This window comes from Mauremys mutica, chromosome 3 (genome assembly GCF_020497125.1).
Source record: "Mauremys mutica isolate MM-2020 ecotype Southern chromosome 3, ASM2049712v1, whole genome shotgun sequence".
Taxonomy (NCBI): domain Eukaryota; kingdom Metazoa; phylum Chordata; order Testudines; family Geoemydidae; genus Mauremys; species Mauremys mutica.
The window spans coordinates 141,455,921-141,467,979 of NC_059074.1; the positions used below are offsets into that span (position 1 = coordinate 141,455,921).

General features: G+C 41.6%; 1 protein-coding gene across 2 annotated transcripts in view; it reads right to left on the reverse strand.

The window, feature by feature from the left end:
- Window positions 1–12,059, reverse strand: part of SMYD3 (SET and MYND domain containing 3) — a 642,972-nt gene that overhangs the window by 485,623 nt on the left and 145,290 nt on the right. The gene's annotated exons all lie outside the window — the stretch shown is intronic.

Here is a 12,059-nt window from a genome sequence, read left to right on the forward strand (position 1 = left end):
GAATGGCTGGGAAAAAATGGCTTTTTAAGTATTACAACTTGTTTGGCTGGAAATCAAGCCAAATGGAGCAAAGAAATTAGGTCCTAGATATTGATATTACAAATAGGTCCCTGTGTGGTCTGACTACTATTTTAAGCAAAACAAATATTTGTTCTTCCAATATGAAGAATTAAGAAAATTAACATATTTTCCCACTGAAGCAATGGATGCTGTATAGCAAATGACAATGTAAAAGACTGGAAACTCTGGAGAAAAGTTGTCAAATTCAGCTACATATTCTATGTATAAATATATCACAACAAATCATTAAATGAGATCCAAGAAAAGTCCTAATTATTCATGACAGATGACACAAGTTAGTTGCAGAGTTATCATTAAATAATCCAACATAGCCCACATAATTCTAGTTAAATTAAATATTGACATTGTAATGCTTAGTAACTGTCTTTGACAACTATATACTGTGGTGATAGGTGCCATATAGGTACCGAACAGATAAACAGATATGCCTCTAGCCCCACCTGACTTGGTAAAAAGGAAAGCTAACTAAATGGAAAATAAAGGAAGATGGCAAGGGGGACACACATTTGTGGCTATTTAAAAAAAGACAGCATTTTTTTCATGTGGGAATATACAAGAGAATAGATGGTTAATTGTGGTGATTTTTGCTACCATGCACATGGTGGTGCTGATTGTCACATTAGGACTGGGAAAGAATTGACCTGGGCTGCATATTGGCATTGATTTGGATAAGACCGAGCATAATGACAGGCTCATCATTTTGCAAAGCTTTACTCTGGACACTGTTAGCTCTTCTGTCCCACTTAAGGATAGCAAGGTAACTGAGAGCAAGATTTGGCCAACTACATCATCTTGGACAAACAACCAAAAGTTGGTTAAATGATAGTGAGCCTGCCACATAGTGGGAAATAGATGCACTAAGAATAACCTTGTATCACTAAGCCAGCAAAAACTGCTGGATCCGTATCTGTCATTGATACAAAGTCACTAAAGAAAAGCCAACTGCATCATTATATTCTCAATAGATGTTCCAGTACAAATATAATATAATTTTTCGAAATGTCTCTTTTTTAAAATATATGGAAAATAATACATTCATCACCTTGAGCATTAAAAGTGAAATATAGAGGAAGCAGAAACAACTATCTAAGCACACTTTGGACTCGATAGATTTCAAAATATTTTCAAAATTACATTACTTAAAAACCTGGATGTCACTTTAGGGGGAAAAATGAGGGAAAAGCTGAGAGATCAAGGAGAAAGGTATATAGGGTTTCAAAAAGGAAAATTAATGCGGTCACAAACGCACTACAGGAGTTTTTCAGAATCACCCTGTGATGCAGTAGGGAGTGGGGTGGGGTGGATTGACCTGGGAATGTTGTGTAGTTTTGCTGGGACTGTCTGCATGGGGGATGGGAGAGCAGGGGATAACTCCACCTGAGTGAGGATACCTGAGCCTGTAACCTGAGCTGGGAGGGGGTTGGACCCAGGTGACACCTTTGCCTGAGAAAGTGGACAAAGGTGGGGGGAGGAGCCGGGGGGAGGAGGAGTGAGACTGCTGCAGTGGAGTTTCAGTCTTGGGCTGGCTGGGGAATCGTAGGGAACCCCCAGGTTGGGGTCTAAGCTCCCTACTCCCCAGAAGGACCTGACTGAGGGGTCCTGTTTATGCCTACAAGCTCTGGTTTGGACTGTGTTCCTGTCGTCTAATAAACCTTCTGTTCTACTGCCTGGCTGAGAGTCACAGTAAATCGCAGGAAGCTGGGGGTCGCAGGGCCTTGTCTCCCCCCAACTCCGTGACACCCCTCTTTACGGATTCTTAAAGATTAGAGTAGAAAGTACAAATGTATGCACAATGAATTATTTTGTTTTAAAACAAGGATCTTTCATTTGCAGCCATATTGAGCAAATGGATGCTAAAATTAGACACAGATCAACATGATTTTACTCTGTATAATCCTCTGCATAGTTGAGAAAATTGCTGCCATGGCCAGCAGCCATCCCCGCTACTGCCACCACAACTCTCCCTGGAGAACCCAAACCTGCTACGCATCTTTCTCAGGGTCAAAATAAAGGATGACAATACCACGGAACTGACCATTGCAGAAGCAGAGGGGTCATTCTGCCCTTTAATGATTTTGTGATGTGTAGAAATAGCCACTACTGAGCTCATGCCCAATCCCACTCCCTTTGAAAGTCAGGGAAAAGCTTTGCTGTGGACTTCAATGGGAGCAGGAAAAAAAAATAAAAAGGTCATCATTTGTGTCCAGAGATAAAATGCAAAGTTCACTCCAGATTAAAAATTAAACAATAAAACACAACACTCCCACATTTTCTATTAGAAAACAAGAAAAGAATATTTCCATTGGTATCCATATACATATAAATATATAAATAAAACAAATAGTACATTCAACTGAAAACCAGAAGTGAGTCACAAATGGCAATGCAAAAAATATCAGGTTTACCTTCGTTAATTAAGTCTTCTTAAATTGCTACCAAATGAAGCCACATTGCATCTTTTGATGCTCTTTACAAGGGTACACCAGGCCTGACTGATCTCTTTTATACCAGCTTCATGCTGAAAATATGGGGCGTTCACACTGGAGTTTTTGACCCATATTTCCAATTGGTCCTGCCACTGGTTTGGATGCACCATTGGTTGTAGGAGTAGGAGTGCTAGTGTAGACAGGGATCGAGATGGCCAGTGACTTCTTAAGCACTATGTCATCTAACCCTGCTCAGAGCAGGTCTGTGCAACACAGTGCTTAAGAAGCTGGTGGTCACTGGCACCTTGCCTACATTAACACTCCTACCATTGCTACCACCAGAGGAGGAACTAAGCCAATGGTAACAATGGTGAGAAGTTTGGGGGGGAAAAAAGCCTTTTGTACACAAGGCCAAAGACTTCTACAGTGTTACTTCTGATTAACAACAATATGAGAGGAGAAACAGCCCCACTGCAGACAGTGAGCTATACTTTACATTTATGGCCCTGCCATTCAAGACATTAACTTTCACAAGGTTTATGGTTTTCAATCAAAACTGATTTTACTCCCCTTAGAGAAATACTTGCCAATATTTTTTAGGGCTCAAATGCATAGTTTCTACTAACAAAACGACCAATTGGGCCCCACGCCTAACTGCCATGGTCTTGTTGCTATTTCATTTTTTGTAACTCTTCTATTCTCACATCACACTGCTCTCTATGCCTAATGTCTCTTATTGAGAAGACAGTGTGTACAATGGATAGGGCAGAGCACTGGAAGTCAGAAGACCTACGTTCTACTCCCAGCTCTGCCGCTGACCTGCTGCGTGACCTTGAGCAAATCACAACCTCTCTGGGCCAAGATCAGCTCTCACAGTTACACCAGTGTAAATCTAGATTTAAACACATTGGAATAAATGGAATTAATCCAGATTTAAATGTGAGCTTCTGTGCCTCATTTTCCTCACCTGAAAAACAAGGATGACAATACCTTTGAGATGAAAGATGCTATATAAAAAGCATTCATCATCATGTGAGCACCAATAAAAAACACAAACATATTAAAATAGCTGAGCTGTGCAAAAATATAGGTGAAACAGGAAAAGTCATTTTTAAGCTAACCTGCTAGCCCTATGGCTTTCCCAAAACCAAACATATACTGCTATTTACTCCATTTTCCTGTCACGCAAATTCTAAAGCCCAAAGCTCTGACAGGAAGCTATTCTGTTCACAGTGGCCTTATGATTTCTTTTATTGCTTAATTTTTTAATTGAAGTCAGCAGTGCAAGTAGGGCGGAACGGTCCGGTCCACCGTACCAGAAAGATATTTATAGCTGGTACGGCGCACAGGAAAGAGCAGCAGCCAAAAGCGGGGCCCCTGGGTGGCCCCACGGCAGCTCCTCTGCCCCCAGTCCTTCCAAACACAGTCTCCTCCAGCTCCCAGCAGCAGCCCCGCCAGAGGACAAGGCTGGGGGTGGTACAGCTGCTGGAGGAGCTCTCAGCGTTCTGCTCCTCTCCCTGCTGTGGTTCCCGGGAGAGCCCTGAACTGCAGGGCTCTCCCGGGAACCACAGCAGGGAAAGGAGCAGAACGTAGGGCCACTGGCTGGCCCTATGCCGGCAGCTCCTCTGGCAAGGCTGCTGTACTGCCCCCACCAGCCCTGTCCTCCGGCAAGGCTGGCTGCTGTTCAGACGGAGGAGACCCTGTGTGGGAGGGCTGGGGCGATAGAGCCGCGCCGGAGGAGCTGTGGGTGTGGGGCCAACCAGCGGCCCCACATTCTGCTCCTTTCGCCGCTGTGGTTCTGAAGGCGCAGCAGGAGGAGGACAGAGCCCCCCCATCCCCAGGTAAGGGGACGGAGGGAACATGGGGGACCTGGGCTGGGGGCAGGGCCAGGAGGAGTCACGTGCCCCCCTGTCATCGTCCCCCGTAACGGTAAGAACTGGATTCCACTTGCACCACTGATTAAAGCTGAGGAAACCAGTTCCTTCACTGGATTACTAGCAGCAAATACTTTTTCATGTAGGAAGCCATGGCTGACTGATTCTGAAGCAGACAGTCCTTTGGCATGTCACCGATATTACCCATCAACAGTACGCTGCTGTCATGATGTTCTATTGCAGCATTTTACCAATTGCCTGGCATGAGAATAACTGCTAATCTTCCATGTAATCAAATGCTGTCCAGAGCCTTCATGTCAAGACGTCACTCTACTTGCTGGTTTTCCTTCTACTGTGAGGTCTACAGTTCTGGGGGTCTGCATTCTCCATTCTCTGTGCAATAGCCTCTCATATGCTGTCTATACAAGTGTCTGCTCAATTTGAAACACAGGATTCTTCTAGGCTTGTCTTTGCCACATCAGGCTTTAATTGTGAGACTCCAGAGCAAACATGGATACAATGAAAATCACATCTTATTTTGAGAGAGCGGTTAAGATTTGCTTCTATTATTTTCTGGTACAATATGCCATGGTTCCTAAGAATAACTATTGTGGCTAAAAGGTTAAGAGCAATGGGATGGAAAATTCTGTCTCCCCTGCTGTGAATCATTGGGATAATACATGGAAATAAATAATATGAAAAAGTCACATACAAGATTAAACAAAGTACAGCTATATGAAAAGATATGGCTTCCATTCGGTAAAGTGCATGCAGCATACTCCTAAGGGAGCGCTTACTATGGTTTTAGATTATTGATACCATATTTCTTCCAGTCTTAGTTAGCATTTTTACTATTTTATCAACATCTATTTACATCTTTGCTTCTATGGCTGATGCATGGTGGCTTTGCCTCCCTCAGGGATCTCGATTTAAATAAAAAAACGCAGCACATAATGTAAGTAAATATTGCATAAATCACAGCAGCACTATGGAGCAATTCTTGAAAAATTAAGAAGTTACATACTGTAATAGCTAATATGTAGGCTGTTACTCAAGCTATTCCTACACCAATTGTTTCTATGCTCGCTTAAGGCCACATCATCCATGGTAAAAGAGGTAGCATTGCCTTGTGATTAGAGTGCAGAGCTGAGAGTCAGGGTCTATCCCTGGCTCTGCCACTGACTTGCTGGGTGACCTTAGGCAAGTCACCTCACATCTCTCTCTGAGACTTAAGTTTGCCTAGCTGTTAAATGAGAGCAACGATATTTCTCCCTCCCTCTGCGGTTTTATTCATTAATCTATAAGGTGCTCCAGAATCCTCAAATGGAAGGCACCACACAAGTGTAAAACATTATCTTATCTTCAAAACCCATATGTAAGAACAAAAGGCCCAGGAAATGATGCAATTTCAATCTCAGACTTTTTACTTAATTCCCCTTGCCCAAGGGTGGCAGAGCTGGGCAGGGAGGATGCCAAGGAGGCAGGTGTATGGCCCTACAGAGCCAGAGAAATGAATCACTACACACAGCGTAGTCCAGCTTCCCCAGTCTCCCTTGCAGCATGACTCCCCTAAAAGCTGCCATTGGCTCTTCTTTCTGCACCTACTCAGTAACACCTCTCCCCAGTAAGGTATAAAATGCAAAATGGGATTTATGCCAGAACAGCATCTGGACCATTGACTTATGTTTACTGTCACCCTGGGCTTTTTTAAAAGCAATGGCTCAGGGTTGAATAGTTCCACATTGTTATCCTGAGCCATCCAGCCCCTAGCCATTACATCTAGCAAACCAGACTGAACGTATTCGGCAATTATTCCGTGCAGAAGTGATCAGAAATGTTGAGAGTTTCTGTAAGTGTCTACAAAAAATAAGGTACAAGTACTGAAGTCAGAAAATCTATAGGCAATAGTATCTGATAGAATATTCAAGTACATCATGGATATTATACAGCAGAAATAACTAACCGTATTTCATTTTGTCTTGCTGCAGTTACCATCACTAATTTGTTTTTAGTTTTATTTACTTCAAAAGGTATGGTAACCAGCCAACAGATTTGGCCCTACCTGCAATCTCAGTGTCAAGACAGCACGTCTCAGAAGCAAAGGTAAATGTTAAAGAATTGATAATTCATAAAGACTCATCTCATCTGTAAACAAACCTGAAGGTCAACCCTGGAAGTCAAATTCCAGACAAAGTCAATTAGGTAGTAACTGAGCAAGATATTTCAGGGGATCAAAAAGACAGCTAATGAGTTTAGCACTGGGTCTGATCCTGACACTGCTGTCAGTATGGAACTCTCATTGACTTCACACACACACACACACACCATTATGTTCGCATTCTGACCAACCAAAATCAGACTTTTCCAGACAAGCTAACAGTATCTGTCGATGAAAGCTAACTACAGATCATTAGAAAAATCTCACACAATGGACAGGAAGATGACACAAGCTCACTTTTTATTATTTGGGTTTTTTCCTGCCAAATTGAGTGAAGTGAGTGGGTAGGAATATCACATTCCTTTAAATTCCTAAAATACTTCTGATGCTATAAGTGTAGGGATTGTAGAAGAGGTGTAGAAAGATGTGCATAAATTAGTTAATTTGGATGTAATTTTCTGTTGCATTTTTAGTCCAACTTAATGTTTTTTCAGCTGTAATGATCTTTTCCGGTTACATGCTATTATATTTGCATAGCATTATAAAAACCAACTGTGAATGAGGCATTATTTTTTAAAATACCTTAATATACAAATAAAAGTGAATTAGCTGGCATCAGCCTAGTCCCTAACAGCCATTTATTGACATCATAAATCCAATACATAATTCTGCATGAGTCTCAGTAGTTTTGCAGATTAGGCCTGAGTTACACTGACAGAGCTGTTTCATAAACATACAGCTGCTTATACCACTCTCATACCAAAACTCTTCAGAGCTCTGTGACCACTGGAAATATGGGGAGGCTGAAGAGAGATCTGTAGAGTTAGTGCTGGAAACTTCATAACAGCAGAAGACACCCCACACTGCCACATCCTTTTTAAAAACAAAACAAAAATAAAATTGCAACTTTACATTGTTTTCCCACATTTCTCATCCTATTAGTCCTACTGACTTTGCTGGTGTAAATGGGTGTTCCTTCTCCACTGATATGATTACTGAATCTGGGAGCTTTTTCCTCAGCACAATGAAGAGGCATGTATCTATGTCCTGAAGTGAAGGTTCAGAACCTCAGAACCAATCTCTGAAATCTGGGGCAGGGAGAACTGAGAGGGAGCATGAAGATCAAACCTGTTTTTTCCACTCACTCTGCCCTTAAAAATATCTGAATAGATGATCACAACTTAAGATTCCTCATTCCTGTTCACTTCCCCTGCCATCAACAACCCACTGTGAGGGTCAAGAGAAGCCACTGCCATCTCTCCTGCATAGGCAAAAGTAGTGCCAAAATTCCTTCAGATAAACAGGATCTCACCAATGATTTTTTTGGAAATTGTTTTAATGAAAACAGAACTGTACAAATTTAAAAATCTTAAAATTGGCAATGACTCAATTTATGTTGAAAAGAATTCCTTCCAAGAAGCCAAACAAAAGAAAGTCACTGAAACGTATTTAAACTTTCAGACTAGAAGAATGAAGAAAGGATCCTGAGGACGGCACATCAGGATGGAGCAGTCCTTTACAATTCCCAATATATATTTTGCCTCCTTAATTTATAGGTTAAAGCAGTGTTTCCCAAACTTGGGACGCCGCTTGTGCAGGGAAAGCCCCTGGCGGGCCTGTTTGTTTATCTGCCAAGTCTGCAGGTCTGGACGATTGCGGCTCGCACTGGCCACAGTTTGCTGCTGCAGGCCAATGGGAGCTGCTGGAAGCGGCGGCCAGTACGTCCCTCAGCCTGCGCCGCTTCCCGCAGCTCCCATTGGCCTGGAGCAGCGAACCGCGGCCAGTGGGAGCCACGATCGGCCAGACCTGTGGACGCAGCAGGTAAACAAATTGGCCCGGCCTGCCAAGGGCTTTCCCTACACAAGTGGCGTCCCAAGTTTGGGAAACACTGGGTTAAAGGATACACTTTAAGCAAGCAATGCTCAAGAAGACTGCCTAGGCAGCCATTTTAGTTCTTTCCAAGCTAAAAATCAACTACTCAGACTCTACCTAAGGAGCCAGAACATCTTTCAGTGAAAAGTGAATGCTTTTCCTCGCAAACATTAAGAGCCAAATTCAGACCTGGTGTGAGCAGGGTAACTTACTAAAGCCACCAGGTCTGAATCTGGCCTAATATGGACTCTTCTGAGAGCCAGTTTCATTCTTGGTGTAATTCTTCAGTGGGGTTACACCAGATTTGAATCTGGCCCATGTTTTACAGATTCCGGTAAATGATGTATGCAGCTGCTTTCATTACTACCAATACCTCAAAACTGTATACAATAAAGGCTTGACCCTCCAGCCCGTACTCACTTCACAGAAATCCAACTGACTACTTAGTGGGATTATCTACGTTAGCCAGGAAGGGTTGGAGAATTAGATCCTAGGATTGGTTCCAGCTCAAGATTATGGTGACATGGGTAAACCATAAAACTAGGTTTCAAGATTTATCTTGACATACAAATTTCTCAATGGAATTACAGTCGTATCATGTAATTAATTGTACACAAATCTATGGTTAATATTGAGGGTCAGAAATTAAACAAAATCACCATCCAAGTGTATATTAGACAAGCTCTATTTTAAGTATACTGGAGATCGCACAGGGTAATCTAATAACCAACCTGCAAAACCGTGACACCTGCTCTGAGGATGGTACCCATGGGAAGGGTTTGGCAGCTTCAGAAAGAAAGCAAACTGCATATTCATGATAAAAGCAAGTTTTAAAACATATCATCAAGCACATCTGCTATTTTCCAAAGCTAGCAGCTAAACTTTAGAACTGATCCCACAGAAACAAACAAACAGACAGGGTAAAATTCTTGTTCCACTGAAGTCAGTGGCTTAACTTCCATTGACTTCAATGGGGCCAGGATTTCACACTAAGTGTAGTTGCTGTTTTAAAGTTGTCATGAGTATTTAACTGAGAGTATGTCTACGCTGCAATTAAACACTCCAGGCTGGCCTATGTCAATTGGAATTCATGTCAGCTGACTCAAGCTTGCAGGGATGTAAAACCATAGGGTCCTAGAGCTGAGCCCAAACATCTACACCACAATTTAACAGCACTGCAAGCCTGAGTCAGCTTACTTGGACTAGCCGAGGGTGTTTAATTTTAGTCAGACCTTGAGTTAGCAACAAATTTTCACGCACAGCAAATATCAGAAAAGGAGGACTGTTTAAAGCTAGCTTCTCGAGAGTACTTTTGACCTGCATCAGACTGGTACTTTTCCAGAAGCTGTCTGGAATTCAGTCATCTCACTACAGGACTGTTTTTCTCTTTCGTTTTGCTGCCTACTTATTTTCCTTCTTGAAGTTCTAGCATCAATCAGAATGAAAGTGACCTTTGACTGTATTCTTTTGTAGCATGCCATTAAAAGATTGATCCAAAGTTAAAAAAATAAATAATGGAGTTCAATGTAAGAAGGAGCACTTAGTGAACTTTAAAGAAATGTTCGACCAGGTGGGGAAAACAATTTTAGGACTTGAGACTACTTAGATGTAGTAGTTCTTTATTCTGTGACCATGCATATAAGCCATGACAGCCAGTCTCTTTCAAAGTCACTCTTGTAGAGAAGGGGCCACATAACTTTCTTATCACAGGATCTACAGTGCTAAAGCCTTAAAATTTCACCTGCAAGAAAGGAGTATCCTCTTGTTAGATTTTAAGAAGAATTCAATGTTTTTCCACTGGCATTCAGCCTGTATGGCAGGAAATCTCCTGTAGCACAGGTAGAGTTTTGAGAACATTTGCTGCCTTCTCATATACGAGACAAAGATTGGTATATTAAATATTAAACATTTAAATTTAACTGGAAAGGACAATATGTGCAGGTATATCACATGCTGTTAAAAACTGGGTACACTATAAATTTATGTAAGGGAAATTAATTACAGTACACTATCTCCCAAAAAGATTGGTATATATTATAACTACATTTGAGGTGTGATATTGTTTTTAATGCAATGTGTATGGTTGGATTTAGCTAGTGAGTCCCCAGTCAATACAGTTAGTAATTCAAATTCCTTCTTTCCGCAATTCCAGGTTTTCTAATAAATGATAGAAAGCAATCATAGCAGTGGTAGGTCTGTGCCAGCTACTTTCCATGCTCCTAGAACCACCATCACTTGTATTCAGTAATGAGTCCACATAAGCAGCACTACAGCGGATGGCATGGTCAGCCTATGCTCCCTATATTCCTTTGTCCCCTCACAATGAGACACCATGAGTGGGGAGAGTTTCAAGCTAGCACTGTGGTGCCAGTGACTAGATTATTCCAGGGTGGTCTCTGGATTCAGTTCCTATTGGGGAGTTCTCTTTTTTTTTTTATTCTTCTTTTCTTTAACTATATAGATATAGATATTCCACACTTCATTACAGAAACCAGCTCGAGAAAGGAACCTTAAAATAAAATTGGAGGAACAGCAGCAAAGGAACAAGGAAGCAGAAACAAATTCAAATGGATTGAGGCCCTCCTGATGTGCGGATCAAAAACTGGAGAGGCAAGAGGCCCACAGCTCCAGCCACCAGCTGCAGAGATTGGGCAATTTGACAGTAAAAGCATGTACATTGCCTCTACTGCAGTAATAACTACAATTTAAATAACAGTAGTAGCTTAGATACATTCAGCACAATGGTAACAAAATCACTCTTAAAACAGGGACACATTGCATTAAAAATATCTACATTTCTCATAGCATATCAAACTTGCTATGGTACACATCAAGAACGATTGACTATTTCATGTCCTCTAATTAACATAATATTGAGCTGGCAACCCCTGCCTTTGCTCTACCACTGATGCAAATCTCCATCACCCAACTGGGAAATTTTCAAACAAGCACTTTTGTGCTTTCTCCCACACTGCCTCAACTAGTGGAAGGAGATCCTGTTCACTTCCATACAGCCACCACATTGTCCACCTTCAAATTCCTCCTCAAAATTCTCCTCTGCCACTTTGCCTACAAAAAAATCAACAGTGATTAGGCAGCTGATGTGCTATGACTGTTGCTTACCAAGTAGATCATAAGCATCTCATTGTTACCTTGCAATTCCCTCCCACCTACTGTTTGTTGTACCTATGTGTTGTATCCATCTGTCTAACGGAATGTAAAGCTCTTCAGGACAGGGACCACTTTTCTGTCATGGGTTTGTACAGCACCTGCTTCAATGGGGCCTCACTCACAATTGGGACCTTTAGGTGCTACTGAAACAAATAATTTGCTCCTGCTCCTGGCACTGCCACAAATACAAATACAAAATAAATATTATTAATAAATAGTACAGGTTTATCAAGCCACGTAGTTGCAGGCCTTTAGCACCAGTTTCATAAATGTTAGTAAAGCTTTTTTCCAATCTATTTGTTTTCATATGACCTATAAGACAAGAACTAGAAGCAAACTCAACCAGTCTTCATTTTCAAAACCAGAATTTTAAAAATCCCAGAAAATATATTATAAATTCACTCCAATTCTATGAAGTCTCAGTCCAGGTTGGAAGGAAGAAAAGAAATATTGTAGAAATCCTCATTTGAAACACTG